At 45.9% G+C, this 14790-nt stretch overlaps 1 protein-coding gene across 2 annotated transcripts in view; it reads left to right on the top strand.

The window, feature by feature from the left end:
• Positions 1-6023: 6023 nt before the first annotated feature.
• Positions 6024-14790, top strand: part of DUSP16 (dual specificity phosphatase 16) — a 70384-nt gene continuing 61617 nt past the window's right edge. The window contains exon 1 of one of the 2 annotated variants that reach the window (XM_040966994.1): positions 6024-6453. The gene's annotated coding sequence lies outside the window, so the exon portion shown is untranslated. Of the gene's footprint in view, positions 6454-7052; positions 7592-14790 lie in introns of those variants that run through there. The other variant, XM_040967003.1, reaches the window with a different exon arrangement.

Raw genomic sequence — 14790 nt, 5'->3', positions numbered from 1 at the left:
AATGGCCAGAGCTGATGTGATCAGCGGCTAAAGTCCTCGCCTTGAATGCGCCGGGATCCCATATGGGTGCTGGTTCTAACCCCGGCAGCTCCACTTTCCATCCAGCTCCCTGCTTGTGGCCTGGGAAGGCAACTGAGGACGGCCCAAAGCTTTGGGATCCAGCACCCGTGTGGGAGACCTGGAGGAAGTTCCTGACTCCTGGCTTCAGATTGGCTTAGCACCGGCCGTTGCGCTCACTTGGGGAGTGAATCATCGGATGTAAGATCTTCCTCCCTGCCTCTCCTCCTCTCTGTATATCTGACTTTGAAATAAAAATAAATCTTTTAAAAAGAAGAAGAAAATTAAAAAGAAAGGTCTCTTAAGTTAAACATGTAACCTGCTTCAATCTGTTAGAACAGAAGCTGAACTCCTTACTGTGGATTCACAAAGTCCTACGTATTTGGCTTTCTACTGCTTTTGTTTGTTTTGTTTTGTTTGGGATGTATCAGCTCTTTATAGGTCCCTGTGTTCTTGGTGATGGGGCTTAGAAACACCTATTTCCTTTGCCTACACCATTTGTCTTGGTGGAAAACTGGTGATGGTTTGGATGTGTTTTGTCCCCCAAGAGTCAACATGTTGAAACCTTGGTCCTTAGGGTGGTGCTACTACAAGAGGGCTTAGTGAGAGGCATTTGGGTCTTTGGGAGGCCTCCCGTGGAGAGGTGTGATTCTTATGAGATGATTGTTCTAAAAGCCCGAGTCTGGCCCCACCCCTCTTGCTTCCTGTCTGAGATGTCATCTCTGCTATGATGTAATGCAGATGAGAGGGCTCTGATCAGAACAGACTGACAGCAGGACTGCCAAATTGTAAGCTAAGTAAACCTCTTTCCTCACAAGGAGCCTGTTGTAGGTATTATTTTACAGTGATAAAAAAAAGGCCTCAGTTTGCATGTCCCCTTTTCATTAAGAGGATAGAGAGAGAAAGAGAGATTGAGAGATGTGTTTATTTGTTTGAGAGGGAGAGAGATGAAGGAAGGGGAAGAGAGAGAAAGAAAGCCAGCTCCTATCCACTGTTTCACTACCCAGTTGCCACAACAGGCAGAGGGTCCAAAGCTGGGAGTTGGGAACTCAATCCGCGTTCTCCATGTGGGTTGCAGCTTTAAGCCCCCACGGCGGCCTCCTAAGCTTCTGCATTAGCAGGAAGCTGCAGTCAGGAGCTGGAGCTGGGAGTGAACCACATCCCCACCACTCCCTTCCCTATTTTGAAATTGCCAACCATCTTCTTCCCCATCATCAGTCATCCGCAATTACATCACCTAATTCTTTCCTTAAAATCTTGTCATGGCCTCGCCTTTGTCTTTTTGCTTGTTTTTTCCTTTCCTACTTGGATGTTACTTCCACGAGCGAAGGGCTTTTGCTTGCATTACTTCATCCACATTTTCAGAGCTAGACACAGTGCCCAGCATATACTGGTACTATTACTGGCACTCTGTCGTTGTTGGTTGAGTGTACTATCTTTATTTAGAGCTGGATTAAGACATTATGAGAGCGTAAGCCACAAAGATTAGAGTATTCCTAATCCATATTTAATTCTAGCTTAAAAATTTGGTATCCTTTTCCCATATTTAAAGACAATACTAAACCATACAGTCACATATGCAAACAGGGCTTCACAAAATTCATAGGAGGTAGATTTGAGCCAGTGATTAAGATGCCTCTTAGCATTGTCCCATATTGGAGTGCTTAGTTTGAGTCCTGGTTTTCCACTTCAGGTTCATCTTCCTACTTATGTACCCCCTGGGAGGTAGCGGATATTGGTACAAATGCTTTGGTTCCTGCCATTTACATGGAACTGAACTGAGGTATCAGCTCAAGGCTTTGGCCTGGCCCAGCTCTGGCCATTGCAGGTATTTGGAAAATTAACCAACAATTGAAGATCTGGCTCTCTGCCTTTCAAATAAACAAATCAAAAACTTTAAGAGGTCATGGAGGAGAAAACATTTAGCCTAGTGGTTAAGATGCCTATATCTCCATCAGACTGCCTGGGTTCAATTCACAGTTCTGGCTCCTAAGCCTACTTCTTCCCCACGCAGACTTTGGGAGTGAGAGTTCATAGCTCAAATAATTGAGTTCCTGTCACCCATCTGGGAGACCTAGACTTTTCTAGCTCCTGACTTGGCCCCAGCTCCAGCTCTGACCCCTGGAGACATTTGGGGGCCCTGAACCAGCACATAGGCATTTTCTCTGCCTATATCTCTCTGTATCTTTCTGTCTTTGAAATAAATACCTCAAAATTTTGCTTTTTGCTTACCGTCTTCCTTCCCTACTTGAATGTTACTTCCATGAGAGGAGTATATTTTGAAAATACTTTTGAAATTGAAAAAATTTTTTGAAAAATTCTTACTAGGTTTTCACCTTATTTCCTCACAAGCTTTGTGAAAGCCCTTGTAACCTCTTTCTAGTTGATCTGAGCTTTGAGTCTTGGACCCTTTGCTTTGCTGGTTCCCTAAGAATAGCCTCTGTTCCATCTGCCTTGGGGATTCCAGCTCTTAGTCATCTCTCTAAAGGTGATGGAAACTTAGTTAAAGCTCATCTATGACCTTTCATCGAGACATCTGAATGGTATAGCGTTTTCATTTCTGTTTCCATGTGATGTTAGCATGTATAGTTCTTTTATTTTTAGTAGAACAAGGAGAAATACATTCTTCAGTATACTTATTCATTGTTTTTCCCTTAACTAACTTGATTGCTAATAGCTATTTATCTTAACATTCAAGTACTCATAAATATATGAATATTCATATCCAGCAGTTAAATATTCATAAAGAGCCTCCGAATCTCTTAAATCTAGCCTCCCATCTAGTTGCTAAGCCCGATCTCTACGTAAAGTGTCTACGGGCCTCTCACCTGAATTTATTCCATGTCTTTGTCTTTCTTTATCTTTTTCCATTTCTGGAATAACCCCTCCACCACAAACTAAATATTGTCTACACTACTTTTATTTATTTGAAAAGCAGAGAGACAGAGGAAACAAGTTCATCCACGTGACAGACCAAAGCAGGGAGCCCAGAGCACAAGCTGGGTCTTCCACCTGGGTGGCAGGGACCCCGTGCTTGAGCACTCACCACATGCCTCCCAGATTGTACACTAGCAGGAAGCAATCAGGTGAAGGAGGAACACTCAAACCCAAGCCCTCTGACGTGGGATGTGGGTGTCTCAGCTGGTAACTTACCTGCTGTGCAGGGTACCTGCCTCACAAAGTAAACCCTAACCATCTTTCCAACAGGACATCAACGCTTTTTAATGTCTTCCCTGACATCCACTATTCCTCTGGACTCTCTGAGCAAATATTTTATGCCATGGAATTAATTTTTTTAAAGATTTGTTTTATTTATTTATTTATTTTGGAAAGTTAGATACACAGAGGAGGAGAGACAGAAATATCTTCTGTCTGATGACTCACTCCCCAAGCCACTGCAACGGCCAGTGCTATGCTGATCCAAAGCCAGGAGCCTGGAGCCTCTTCTGGGTCTTCCACTGGTTGCACAGTTCCAAGGTGTTGGGCCATCCTTGACTGCTTTCCCAGGCCACAAGCAGGAGCTAGACGGGAAGCGGGGCTGCCGGGATTAGAACCGGCACCCATATGGGATCCCTGTGCATGCAAGGTGAGGACTTTAGTCACTAGGATACAGCGCTGGGCCCGGAATCCATGAGTTTTTAATGAGCATTAAACCATGTCTTACCCCTCTAATTAGATGACATATGCTGGAGAGGCTTCCAGAATCACTATGATAACAGCACATTCATGGCAGATGCTCCATCTGATTTGTATCTGCAAAGGAATGCAGATCTGAAAAGAAGACTTGTGGCTTAAAGGAAGGCCAGTGAACTGGAGCTTGTAAGAGGCATGTTCTACCATAGGCTCTTCTGAGTCTCCCATTCAGGTAAGATCCATGATCTGTGCTTCTCTGGAGATCACAACATCTCCAGGTGAATTGTGATGGTGGCTAAGGCTACCTGGACCACCACATTTGCACACTGGAGTGCCCAGTTTGAGCTCCCTGTTCAAATCCATCTTCAGCAGGTGACAGCTCAAGTGGTTGGGTTCCTGCCGCCCACATGGGAGACCTGGATTGAGTTCCAGGCTCTCAGCATTGACTTGACTGTGGTGAGCAATTATGTGAACTAGTGAATTCGACAATTCTGTCTGCCTGTCTCTGTCTTCCAAATAGTTTAGAAAAAAAAAGTCCCTTTGACATCTGCAACAAAGTGGTTTTGATATACAGATCCTTTCCATTCAAACTATTTTAAAAACAGCTGGTCTATGTTGAACAGGCTTTTAGCTGTGTCCCCTGCACAGATATACCCCAAACATGTTGCAGTATCACCTCCTGGCCGCCAGAGGACCCGGGGCCGTGGGAGGAATTGCTTCCCCTCCACGAACGTCTTCCAAGGGGCCACAGGCACAGGCTGGAGGTGGATTCTGAAGGCCTCCCTGTTTGCCTCTGCCATCTCCAAACCCCTTATCCTTTATATGACGGAATGGGAGTTCCGAGAGGCTCACCCCATGATCCTAACTTTACATGTCGGCCAGTTCTAGGGAATGCACGCTCGTTGCAAGATTTAAGGCAGCGAAGTAGTTCACAAGGATGTATTCTCTTTCCAACCCACCTACAACCTGCTCAGCCTTTTCTCCCATTAGTAAAAACGTCCCCGAGGCAGTGTCCACCTGGGTAGTCCAGGACAGGGATTCTGAGGGCCAGCGTCCCTAACAAGCCACATGAAGAGCTAGAGGCTTCCTACCCATCCGATCCTGGCTCCCTGGCAGCCCGTCCTCTCTATTCCCCCAGTGCTCTTCCGTCATTAATCACATCTTTGTTACGTGATATTCACCGGAGTACTTCTCAGTGGAGGCAGCTTCACGCTCAGATGCTCAAAGAACACTGGAATAAAGCTCCGATTGTCCTATTCAGTGATTCTAAGTCCTACTTTGTCACCATCCCAGGTCTCTAGTTTTCCCCAGTGTGTAAAGTCTCAAAGCTACCACAATGAATTCAAACTTTAAATATATATATATATATATATATATATATTGCTTGAGATGTGTGGAATCCAATCGCCCGAGGGTCCTGTGTCTCATAAATGATAGTGATTTAAATAATTTTGCCCCGCCGAATGCCCAAAGCTTTTTTTTTTTTTTAAAGAAAACTTGGCAACCTGTACTCATATTTGTAAATATAAACCAAATAAAAGCAGGCACATTCCTGGTGGTGCTGGTGGGGCCGATGGTAAGCCTGACAACCCTCACGTGTGGTTGTGGTGGTTTTCCTTCAAGTACCTGCAATTTCTCTCTCCTGCCTTTTGGATTGCTGGGGGCTTTTAAAGACAGATTGCGATTCCCTTAAATCCTTGTTGGGGCGGGTTTTTAATCACTAGGGAGGCTGGAAGCAGCCCAAGAAAGAGCCGGACACTCGGGGACTGGGGTGAGGGGCACCCTCAAAGACAGGCTGGGGGGGAGCGCGCGCTCCCCGGTCCAGGGACCCTCGTCAAGGGGAGGGGGTGGCGGGGGAGGAAGGTGGAGGAAGAGGAGGAGGAGGACGACGACGAGGCTGCGGGGCCGCCTCCTCGGCCAGCGCCGGCTCCTCCTCCCAGCAGCGCCCGCGGACCCGGCCTCCGAGCGGCCCAGAGTCTGGCCGGGAACGTGACCCGACCCCTCCCCGAGCGGCCGAAACGAGCGCCGAGCCCCGCTGCTTCTCGGGCGGCCGCGGCACCCGAGGGCGGGCGAGCGCACGGCCCCGCCCGGCGCCCACCGCCCTGCCCTCGCCTGTCTCCTCCTTTCCCCGGGGCTCCGCTGAGTTCATTCACTGGGATTGGTTTCAAGTGACGCCATCTCTTTATTTTTAAACCAATGACCTCATCCGCGCTTGAAGTTTCCTGACCAGCGACTCTTTCTCTTTCCCCCAACCCCCCACCCCAACCCCCCCGCTTTAACCCCCTCTTTCGGTGTATCCCCGGTGTTTTTTTTTTTTTTTTTTGGTGTGGAGGGGGCCTTTAGCCAATTTTTCAAGCGATTATTATTACCTCTGCTTCGCGCCCCCCGCCCGCCGCTCTCCCACGCGGCCCCCCAGCTTTCCCTCCCCAAGTAGTTTTTTCACCCCCTTTCGACATTTTTTTTTTTCCTGAAGGCTGACTGGGGAGTGGGGAGTGGAAGAGAAAGAGTGAAGAAAAGTTGCAAACGTCTCCTCTCTCCTAAGCCTCCCGCCCCCACCCGCCCCTCCGAGGAGAAGCTCCTGCGGTGAGGAGCTGAGGAGCCGGACGGAGCGACGGACGGGACGGGACGCGAGCGGCCGCGCAGCCGCCCTCCCCGCTCGGCGGCGGCGCCTCGCGAGCCCGGGAGCCGAGGGGGCCCGAGAGGGAGACGCGCTGACAACTTTCGTTTCCCTCAGAGAGAGTCGGGAGGTTAGCAGCCCCCAAAGTAAGTGGTCTCGGTGGGGCGTGCGGGCCGGAGGGGCGCGGGGCTCGGAGCGGCCAGGACGCCCGGCGGCGCGCCCCGGCTCTGCCTGCCCGGGCGTCCCGGCCCCTCTCTTCGGGAGGCGGGGTGGGGGCGACCGCGGCCCGGAGCCGCACGAGCGTCCGAAGCGGGGGGTGTAGGCCTTGCCGGTGGGGGGGTGGGTGGAAAGAGGGGGCGTGCGGCCGGGAGCCGGGGGTCGCTCGGTGCGTCCCCGGCGCGGCGGGCTCAGGTCGGGCCGAGCCCCGGCGGAGAGCAGCGACGGCGGCGGGACCCGCGGCACCTTCGCGGGCGAAGCTGCTCACTTCCAGGCGCGACTGTTACACAACACGCCTGCCAAGTGGGGCCCCGGCCTGACTGTTCCCATTATCCCAAACGAGCCGGTGGTGCAGGCGGCGAGGCCACCTGGGTGGTTACGGCGCTACTTGCTTAAATGAAGCCGGAGCGGTTCCCCCCATCATCCCCCACCCCGCAAAGCCTCAAGTTTCCATCCTAGGGTTCGGGTCACCGTGTTGTGGGGACGGGGGAGGGGACGGCGCGCCTGTGACTTCTGGATCACTGTTGTAAAACGTGAGAAAGTAAAACAACCTAGTGAGGTCACCGAAGATCTGTGTATCAGGTGTAGTTCCAGGCAGTAGAACTACGGGGGGGCGGGTAGAGATATGTAAAAGCTACGTTTTCAGGTGCTGGGTTGATTCCCCTAAGAAAAGCCGTAATAAGCTTTAGGGGGCTGGGGGTATCCCCGAATGCAAGCCGATCATAAAATGAATGGACACTGCAGAACCCTAAAGAGCTCCATTGCGAAGCTCCTTGGTGGGTTCAAGTCCCAGCTGTCCCCAATTGTTTGGAGAAAGCACACCTTTGATTAGCCCGTGAGGAGTCAGGTAGAGGAAAAACCTGTTGCATAACCTCATTTGCTCTGGGGCTTGCTGCGCCTGCCCCTTGAACCAAGGGGAAGTGAGCTAAGATGCAAGCTTTTAAAAACTCGCAGTGAAGTTCTATCTTACCCAGGGCCCTGGCTGCCACTTGGCTTGCGAAGATGAGGGCTAAATAACTGCTGCCGCAAGCGCGCCCAGTCTATCCAACCTGTTTAGAAATTGACCAGGTATGTTTCTGCTCCTATGTGCGCATGTTGCTTGAGAATTTTATCATCCATGAAAGACCTTGAGATTACTGTTTGGGGAACTGAAACGGTAGGAAAAAAACGCTGTTTTATGAGAGTGATGGAAGGTACAAGCAGGTGACAAGCGTTTCCTTAAAGGATTTACGCTATTTCCTCGCCATTTACAAAAGAGAGCTTTCCAGTGAGGGGGGAGATTTTTTTTCTTGATTATTTGCTTTTCCTTGACCAATCACATAGGTGGATGGACCCTGCGTGGTAAGCTGTAATTAATGAAGGCAGCCAGAGAAGTTAAATTGAAAAACTAAGACTTTATCAGCTTTCGGTGGGTGTTGTGGTCAAAATGTGACTAAGGAACTGTGGAAGGTTTTTTTGTTTGTTTGTTTGTTTGTTTTTTGCTTTTTGAAGAAAGCTGTGTGAAGACAATATGGAAAGTTGCTATTTAAAAATTATTATTATTATTTTGGTTAACATTTGGCAACTTACATAGAAAATTTGGGTTAAATAATATCAATCCGAGAGTTGGTGTTTAGGTAAAATGGTATGCACTTGGGCAAGGTTCTGCAGAGATGGGGGTGGGGAGGGAATTAGAAATCAACGTGTTTTAAAAAATGAGTATATTGGATTCTTGATAAATAGGACATGGAAATGCAAGGGTACTTCAACAGATTTGTGGAAAAAATGGGATTAAATGTCAAGTGTTTGGGTAAGAAAAGTTCTTGAAATCTATGCGCAAATTTTTCAGAGTAGCATTTTCTGTGAACTTGCTGAAGCTCTCTGGGCATCTTTGAGTGACGCCCAGATGGCAAAGAAATGTGCAAAGCACACTAATGACATTAAAACATTTTCAGTTTCCACCTCTGCTGTAGGTCAGAACCTCCCAGTAAGCTAACCAGTCCGCCTCAATTTTACATAGGTGTTTCAGATAAAGCAGGAGGATGAAGGAAGCCAGTAACAAGCAAGACATTATCCTGTGTGCTCCCTTTGCAGTTTAGGGAGAACTTGTCCTTTGCTTCTGTTTGGTGAATGTGTTTAGTACCTGTAAAATCAAAATGTGTAACATTGGGAGCTAGGGAGCCTTCTGACCGGAAGCTTAGTTAATGGCTGTAACGGAGAAGGGGTCAAAAATGAGAGCCTATGAAGTTGATTCTTTTTGAAAAAACAAACTTGGAGAGTGTGGCTTGGTTGGAGTAGGAGTGAGATGAGGGTTTTGGCGTCTGGCAGTGCAGAGTCTGCTGGGGTCATTAGAAACAGCAGGAATGGCTTGTGAATTTGTTTTGATGCTTGTATTGGGGAATCCCGCTGAATTTTTAGTGTAATAGATTCACATATTGATGCATATGTAGAATGCATGAAAACATGCTGTTTTCAACTAATGATAAAATTCTACTAAATGTAATTTCCTAGAATTCCCCTTGTAAAATCCTGGAACCCCAAGTTTTCCTGCAATATCTGATGGTTTGGTAGACTTTGTCACATAGACAGTGTTTTTAAAATGCTTTGTGTTCTCAAGCAGAAGTGATTCTCCAAGAATAAATTAGTATGGATCGGACTCCCAAGAAGAGGAGGGGATAAACCAAGGAAAACAAAAAAAAAAAAACAGATTTTCAACAGATTGATTTTATACAGATCTCATAGGAAAAACTGTAATTGCTGCTTGATTTTTTTTCATTAATTGCATCAGATTTTGAAACTGAGGGTGTATCTGCCATTCTAAATCTTACTGATACTGTATTAAGCAGAAAACACACTGAGGATGGTTTTGCCCAAAGCTGCATATGATATATTCCTAAGCCTGATGTCAAACCCTTCGCGTGTTCTTGCGTTATGGGTTAGCTTGTTTGTAGATAGTTCATTAGCTCAGATCAACCAGGATTGGCTGTGTGAAGGGAGGTTCAGGAAGGTTGGCTGAATTTAAAGAGACACGCTTCAGCTTCACAGACTGGCTCGGAGAGGGGTGTTTAGAAGTGGAATCAGATAAAGAGAAACCACAATGTCTCAAAAGAGGAATAGAAGGCGGCTTACCCAGCAAGGCACAGAGAACTAAGAAAAGCTTGCCCAGGTATGATCGGTAAAGAAGGAATTGGGATACATCTTGACATGAAAGAAAGAAAAACATGAGCAGAAAAATACTTTCTGGGATTTGAGACTTCATTAGACTTATAGCCAAAGATGACAAGAGTCTTTTTATAACATAAAACATTTAATCTTGGAAGTGGGGGAGAAGTTTATTTAAACTATGAACATAAGTTATGTGAGGATGTGAAAGATGACATTTTCAGAGATAAATGTAAGAGAAGGAGACCCACTGTGGTTTTACGGCCTATCTTGAGTTATTTGGGAGAGAGAGATCAATTATAAAAAGGTGAAATTAGTAACTGAATTAAATGGATTTCTGAACTAAGTCAGGTAAAACATTTATTAGTGATAATCTATTTGCATGTCCCCAGAAACTAGAGACACAGTTTTGTTGCTTTAAAGAGAGCGGGATTGCAAGAATTTTAAGGGAGGTGTGTCCTTTTGTCAAGACAAATAATTGAGACAGCTGGTCAGTGCCAAACTGGTGGTATAAAGGAGAAAGATATTAGAAGGTGGAGGGAGGCAATCTTTGTAGAGATAATAGAATTTGACCCCGGCCTTCAAGGCTAGGAGGAAGGGAACTGGGGGAGCCAAAAAAGGAAGCTGTTCATTTAATGGTGAATGGAGTGCTAGACACAGGTGTGCAGTGAACAATGGGAGAAGAGAAGGTTTTTGTTCTTGTGTTCTAGTAGGAAAAGACAGAAGGACAAAGCTAGTAAACAATATGTGAAAAATCTGACCTGGGATAGTGATAAGTAGTGAAGATAACGGCCAGAATGAAAGGAAGGACTCCTTACAGTTCCACCTGTTCTGCCTGTGAGACTTGGATGTATGACACCAATAAGTTTTAAATATTCATGTACAGTCCAATCTAATTTGAATATTATCTACATTAGTTAGTTATATCTTTGACCAATTTTTTTTTTTTTAATTTAAGAAACCTGACTTTTTAAAGGCCGCAGGACTCAGGTTTTGTTTCATAAAGAAGTGTCATAAACAGGTTTAAAAAAAAAAAATTGTACAAGTGGTGGGGGTGAGGGCAAACATTTGGTCCGGTATTTGGCTACTAGTCTAGGTTTTCTCATTCCACACTGGAGTGCTGGGCTCCAGGATTTTAGCTTCCTGCTAAGCTGTCTGCTTGCAGTTAGCAGGGGATGGCTCCACCCGGGAGGAAACCTTGATTTCAGCTGTAGACTCGAGGCGTTGCCCTGGCACAGTCTTGGGAGTGAACCAGTGCATGGGAAATTCATGTTCTCTACTCCTACTTTTTATATATAAAATAGATTTCTCGGCACAGTAACCTAGTGGCTAAAGTCCTTGCCTTGCATGCACCAGGGTCCCATATGGGCACCAGTTTGTATCCTGGTTACTCCATTTCCCATCTAGCTCCCTGCTTGTGGCCTGGGAAAGCGGTCAAGGACAGCCCAAAGCCTTAGGACCCTGCACCTGTGTGGACGACCTGGAAGCGACTCTAGGCTCCTGGCTTTGTATTGGCTCAGCACCCACCGTGGAGTGAACCAGCTGACAGAGGATCATTTTTCTTTCTCTCCTTTACTCTGTAAATCTGACTTTCCAATGAAGTCAATAATCTGATAAATACATGAAATAGATACATTTTTTAAAAACTCCACAATGTTTTGCTTAAGAAGCTCATTTTTTTGATAGTAAGGTTAAATAGCCTTGTTTACTACTTAGTTAAGGTTTTGTTGTGTTGGTTTCATATGTTGGTTAGATTCTCCATTAGGAACAATAATCACAGTAGTGCTACAGAGACATTGTTTTGTGTGAAGGCCCAGAAAGTGTAAGATGCACAAATAGTATTTAGTTATTGCACTTGGTTATCAGGTAGGTTAAAAAGGGCTGAGCGACCTAGGTCTTGTGTCTGAGGTACAGAAATCGAATAAATTTGTGTTCTGTGTTTAATCCTTAGAGACTTGTGAAGGATTTGTGAGGTCCCTGAAAATACTGTTTTTTGTTTGTTTGTTTGTTTTTCTACAAGTAGAAATCTATGGCAAAAAACCAAAAATGTTCTGAAGCGGAGAAGTCTGGATTCTTTTAGATTCATTTATTTTACTTGAAGTGCGGTGTTAGAAGAGGACAGACTGAGAAGTCTTCCATCCGCTGGTTCACTCCCCAAATGGCAGCAGCGGCAGGAGCTGGGCAGGCCAGGAGGAAGGACTTGGGCCGTCCTCCACTGCTTCTCTAATCACTTCAGCTGGGAGCTGGATCAGAAGTGGAGCAGCTGGAACACGAGCACCATAGGTGGCCAGCAGCTCTAACTTGTGTGCTGCAGTGCTGGGCCTGTAATCTGCATTTTTGTTGTGGCTCACTGGCAGACTTGTTTTATTGTTGTTATTAGAAGGAAAAATGTTCTGACAATTTCATGTTTTGGCGTATATTTGTAACTAAAAAACGGTGGATTCCGGGCCTGGCGGCGTGGTCTAGTGGCTAAAGTCCTCTCCTTGAATGCCCCAGGATCCCATATGGGCACCGGTTCTAATCCCGGCAGCTCCACTTCCCACCCAGCTCCCTGCTTGTGGCCTGGGAAAGCAGTCGAGGACGGCCCAAGGCTTTGGGACCCTGCACCCATGTGGGAGACCTGGAAAGAAGTTCTTGGTACCCGGCTTCGGGTCAGCGCAGCACCTGCAGCACCCGTATGGGCTGGTTTGTGTCCTGACTTCAATTCCCACCTTCCTTGCTTGTGGCCTGGCAAAGCAGTGGAGGACGGCCCAAAGCCTTGGGACCCTATTTCTGGGTGGGAGACTTGGAACAAGCTTCTGGCTCCTGGCTTCAGATTAGTTCAGCTCTGGCCACTGCAACCAATTGGGTAGTGAACCAGTGGATGGAAGATCTTTTTGTCTTTCATTCTGTCAATCTGTCTTTCAAATAAAAATAAGTCTTAAAAAAAACCCAAAACATTATAGTGATATAAATGCTGGAGGTCTGTGGTGCATAGGACCAAAGACAATTTGCTTTGTATATATAAACATAAGGGAAAGACTAAAATTCAGATTTCTTTGTGTTGGAGGAGTGGTAGAAATGGGACAAATAACAGGTTATAGAAAAAAGATGTAAGTGGTAATGGTATGGTATGATGTAATTAGCATATAAATATATTCTTTAAAAATGATGGGGAAAGATGTGTAGAGAATATGTTACTTACTGTTTGCATTGTCTATCAGTTTTTAAGATCTACAACTCCTCAAACTGTGCCCAGTAGAGTCAGCATTTAATAAATAGTTGCTGAATAAATTGAATTATTCTCATAGCTACTCTTCCCCCCCCCCCCATCCATTAAAAAAAGTTTTATCTATTTGAAAGAAAGAAAAAGACTGAGATTTCCCATCCCTTGATGCTCGCTTCCCGAGTGCCCTCAGCAGCTGAGATGGGGCCAAGGGGAAGCCAGCAGCTGGGAACTCCATCCTGGTCTTCCATGTGTACTTGGGCCATCACCTGCTGCCTCCCAGGCAGGATGCTGGCTAAGAAATTAAGCCTGGCCTTAAACCAGGAGTGGTCACTCCTGTCTACTTCTTGACTCCTAAGCTACATGTTCTCCCTATTATGTATTTTTAAAATCAACTTCCCTGAATATGTTTTTCATTGGCCTACATTCAGAACTCTACTAACAACACCTGCTGGCATGGAGGTAGGGAGAAGTGTACCCTCCTTCACTGCTGGTGGCAGTATAGGCTAGTACAGCCACTATGGAAATCAGTATGGAAAGTGCCTAGAGAATTGCAAATAAACCTGTTGCATGACCCAGCTATCCTGCTCCTAGGAATATACCCAAAGGAAATGAAAGGGCCTAGCGGCTAAAGTCCTTGTCTGGAGCACGCTGGGATCCCATATGGGCGCTGGTTCTAATCCTGGCAGCTCCACTTTCCATCCAGCTCCCTGCTTGTGGCCTGGGAAGGCAGTGGAAGACAGCCTAGGTAGGGCCTTGGGACCCCGCATCCGCATGGGAAACCTGGAGGAGGTTCCTGGCTCCTGGCTTTGGATTGGTGTAGCACGGCTGTTGTGGTCACTTGGGGAGTGAATCAACGAATGAAAGATCTTCCTCTCTATCTCTCCTCCTCTCTGTATATCTGATTTTGCAATAAAAATAAACCTTTCAAAAAAAAGTGAAAGCTGCATATGAGAAGGGGATCTGTAATCCTATATTTAGAGCAGCACAATCTACAATAGCAAAGACATACAAACAATCCAGATGCCCGTGCAAAGAGGAGTGGTTAAAAAATTTGATATATCTACTCTGTGGAATATTACTCAACCATTAAAAAAGAATGAAATTATACTGTTTGCAACTAGATGGTCCCAACTAGAGACCATTATGCTCAGTGAAATAAGTCAGTCCCAAAAGGACAAATATCATATATTCTCTCTAATATAAGGAAACTGTCATGCAAAAAAAAAATCAGCTTTCCTTAGAATTTGTATTTATTTTAATTTGAAAGGCAGAGAGAGACAGAGATCTTTAATTTGCTTTAATTTCCCCAGATACCAGTGATAGTAAGGGGCTGATTCAGGCAGAAGCCAGGCCCTTGGAACTCAGGGTCAGTTTTCCATGTGGGTAGAAAAGACCCAATTATTTTAGCCATCGTCTGATGCCTCCTCGGGCATGTGTTAGCAGGATTCTGGCATCAGAGTGGAGTTGTACTTTCGTGGAAGTGTCCTAATAATGAGTTAGAATCTGTGGTACCAGTTATAGCTTTGGGTGAACAAATTTCATCTACTAACGGTATGTGGGTGGGCATCTCAACTACTTGGTTGATCAAAAATCTCCACTTTGCGTTGTCTGTAAATTCTGCCTTTGTAATAAAAAATTGAAAACAGGGAGAATTTTGTAGAAACATTGGTGTTTTCTAGAAAGATTGAGACCTTATAACAATGCACCTTTCATTCACAAATTGCTTTTGGATATTTTGTCTCATCTTCACAAGGCATAAATTATCCGTTTCACAGATAAGGAAACTAAGGCTTTAGACTGAGCAGTTTATTCAAGTTCCACAGCAAGTAGTAAGTAGTGCTAGAGGTGGTGCCAAGAGCTTTGGTTTTTATTCAGGTACTGATTCTCTCAGGGGTGTGTAAGTCTCCCTTTTTGTGGA

Source organism: Ochotona curzoniae, unplaced genomic scaffold (assembly GCF_017591425.1).
Source record: "Ochotona curzoniae isolate NIBS_2020 unplaced genomic scaffold, NIBS_Ocur_1.0 contig_1482, whole genome shotgun sequence".
Classification (NCBI taxonomy): Eukaryota; Metazoa; Chordata; class Mammalia; order Lagomorpha; family Ochotonidae; genus Ochotona; species Ochotona curzoniae.
This window is presented reverse-complemented; position numbering and strand designations above follow the sequence as displayed.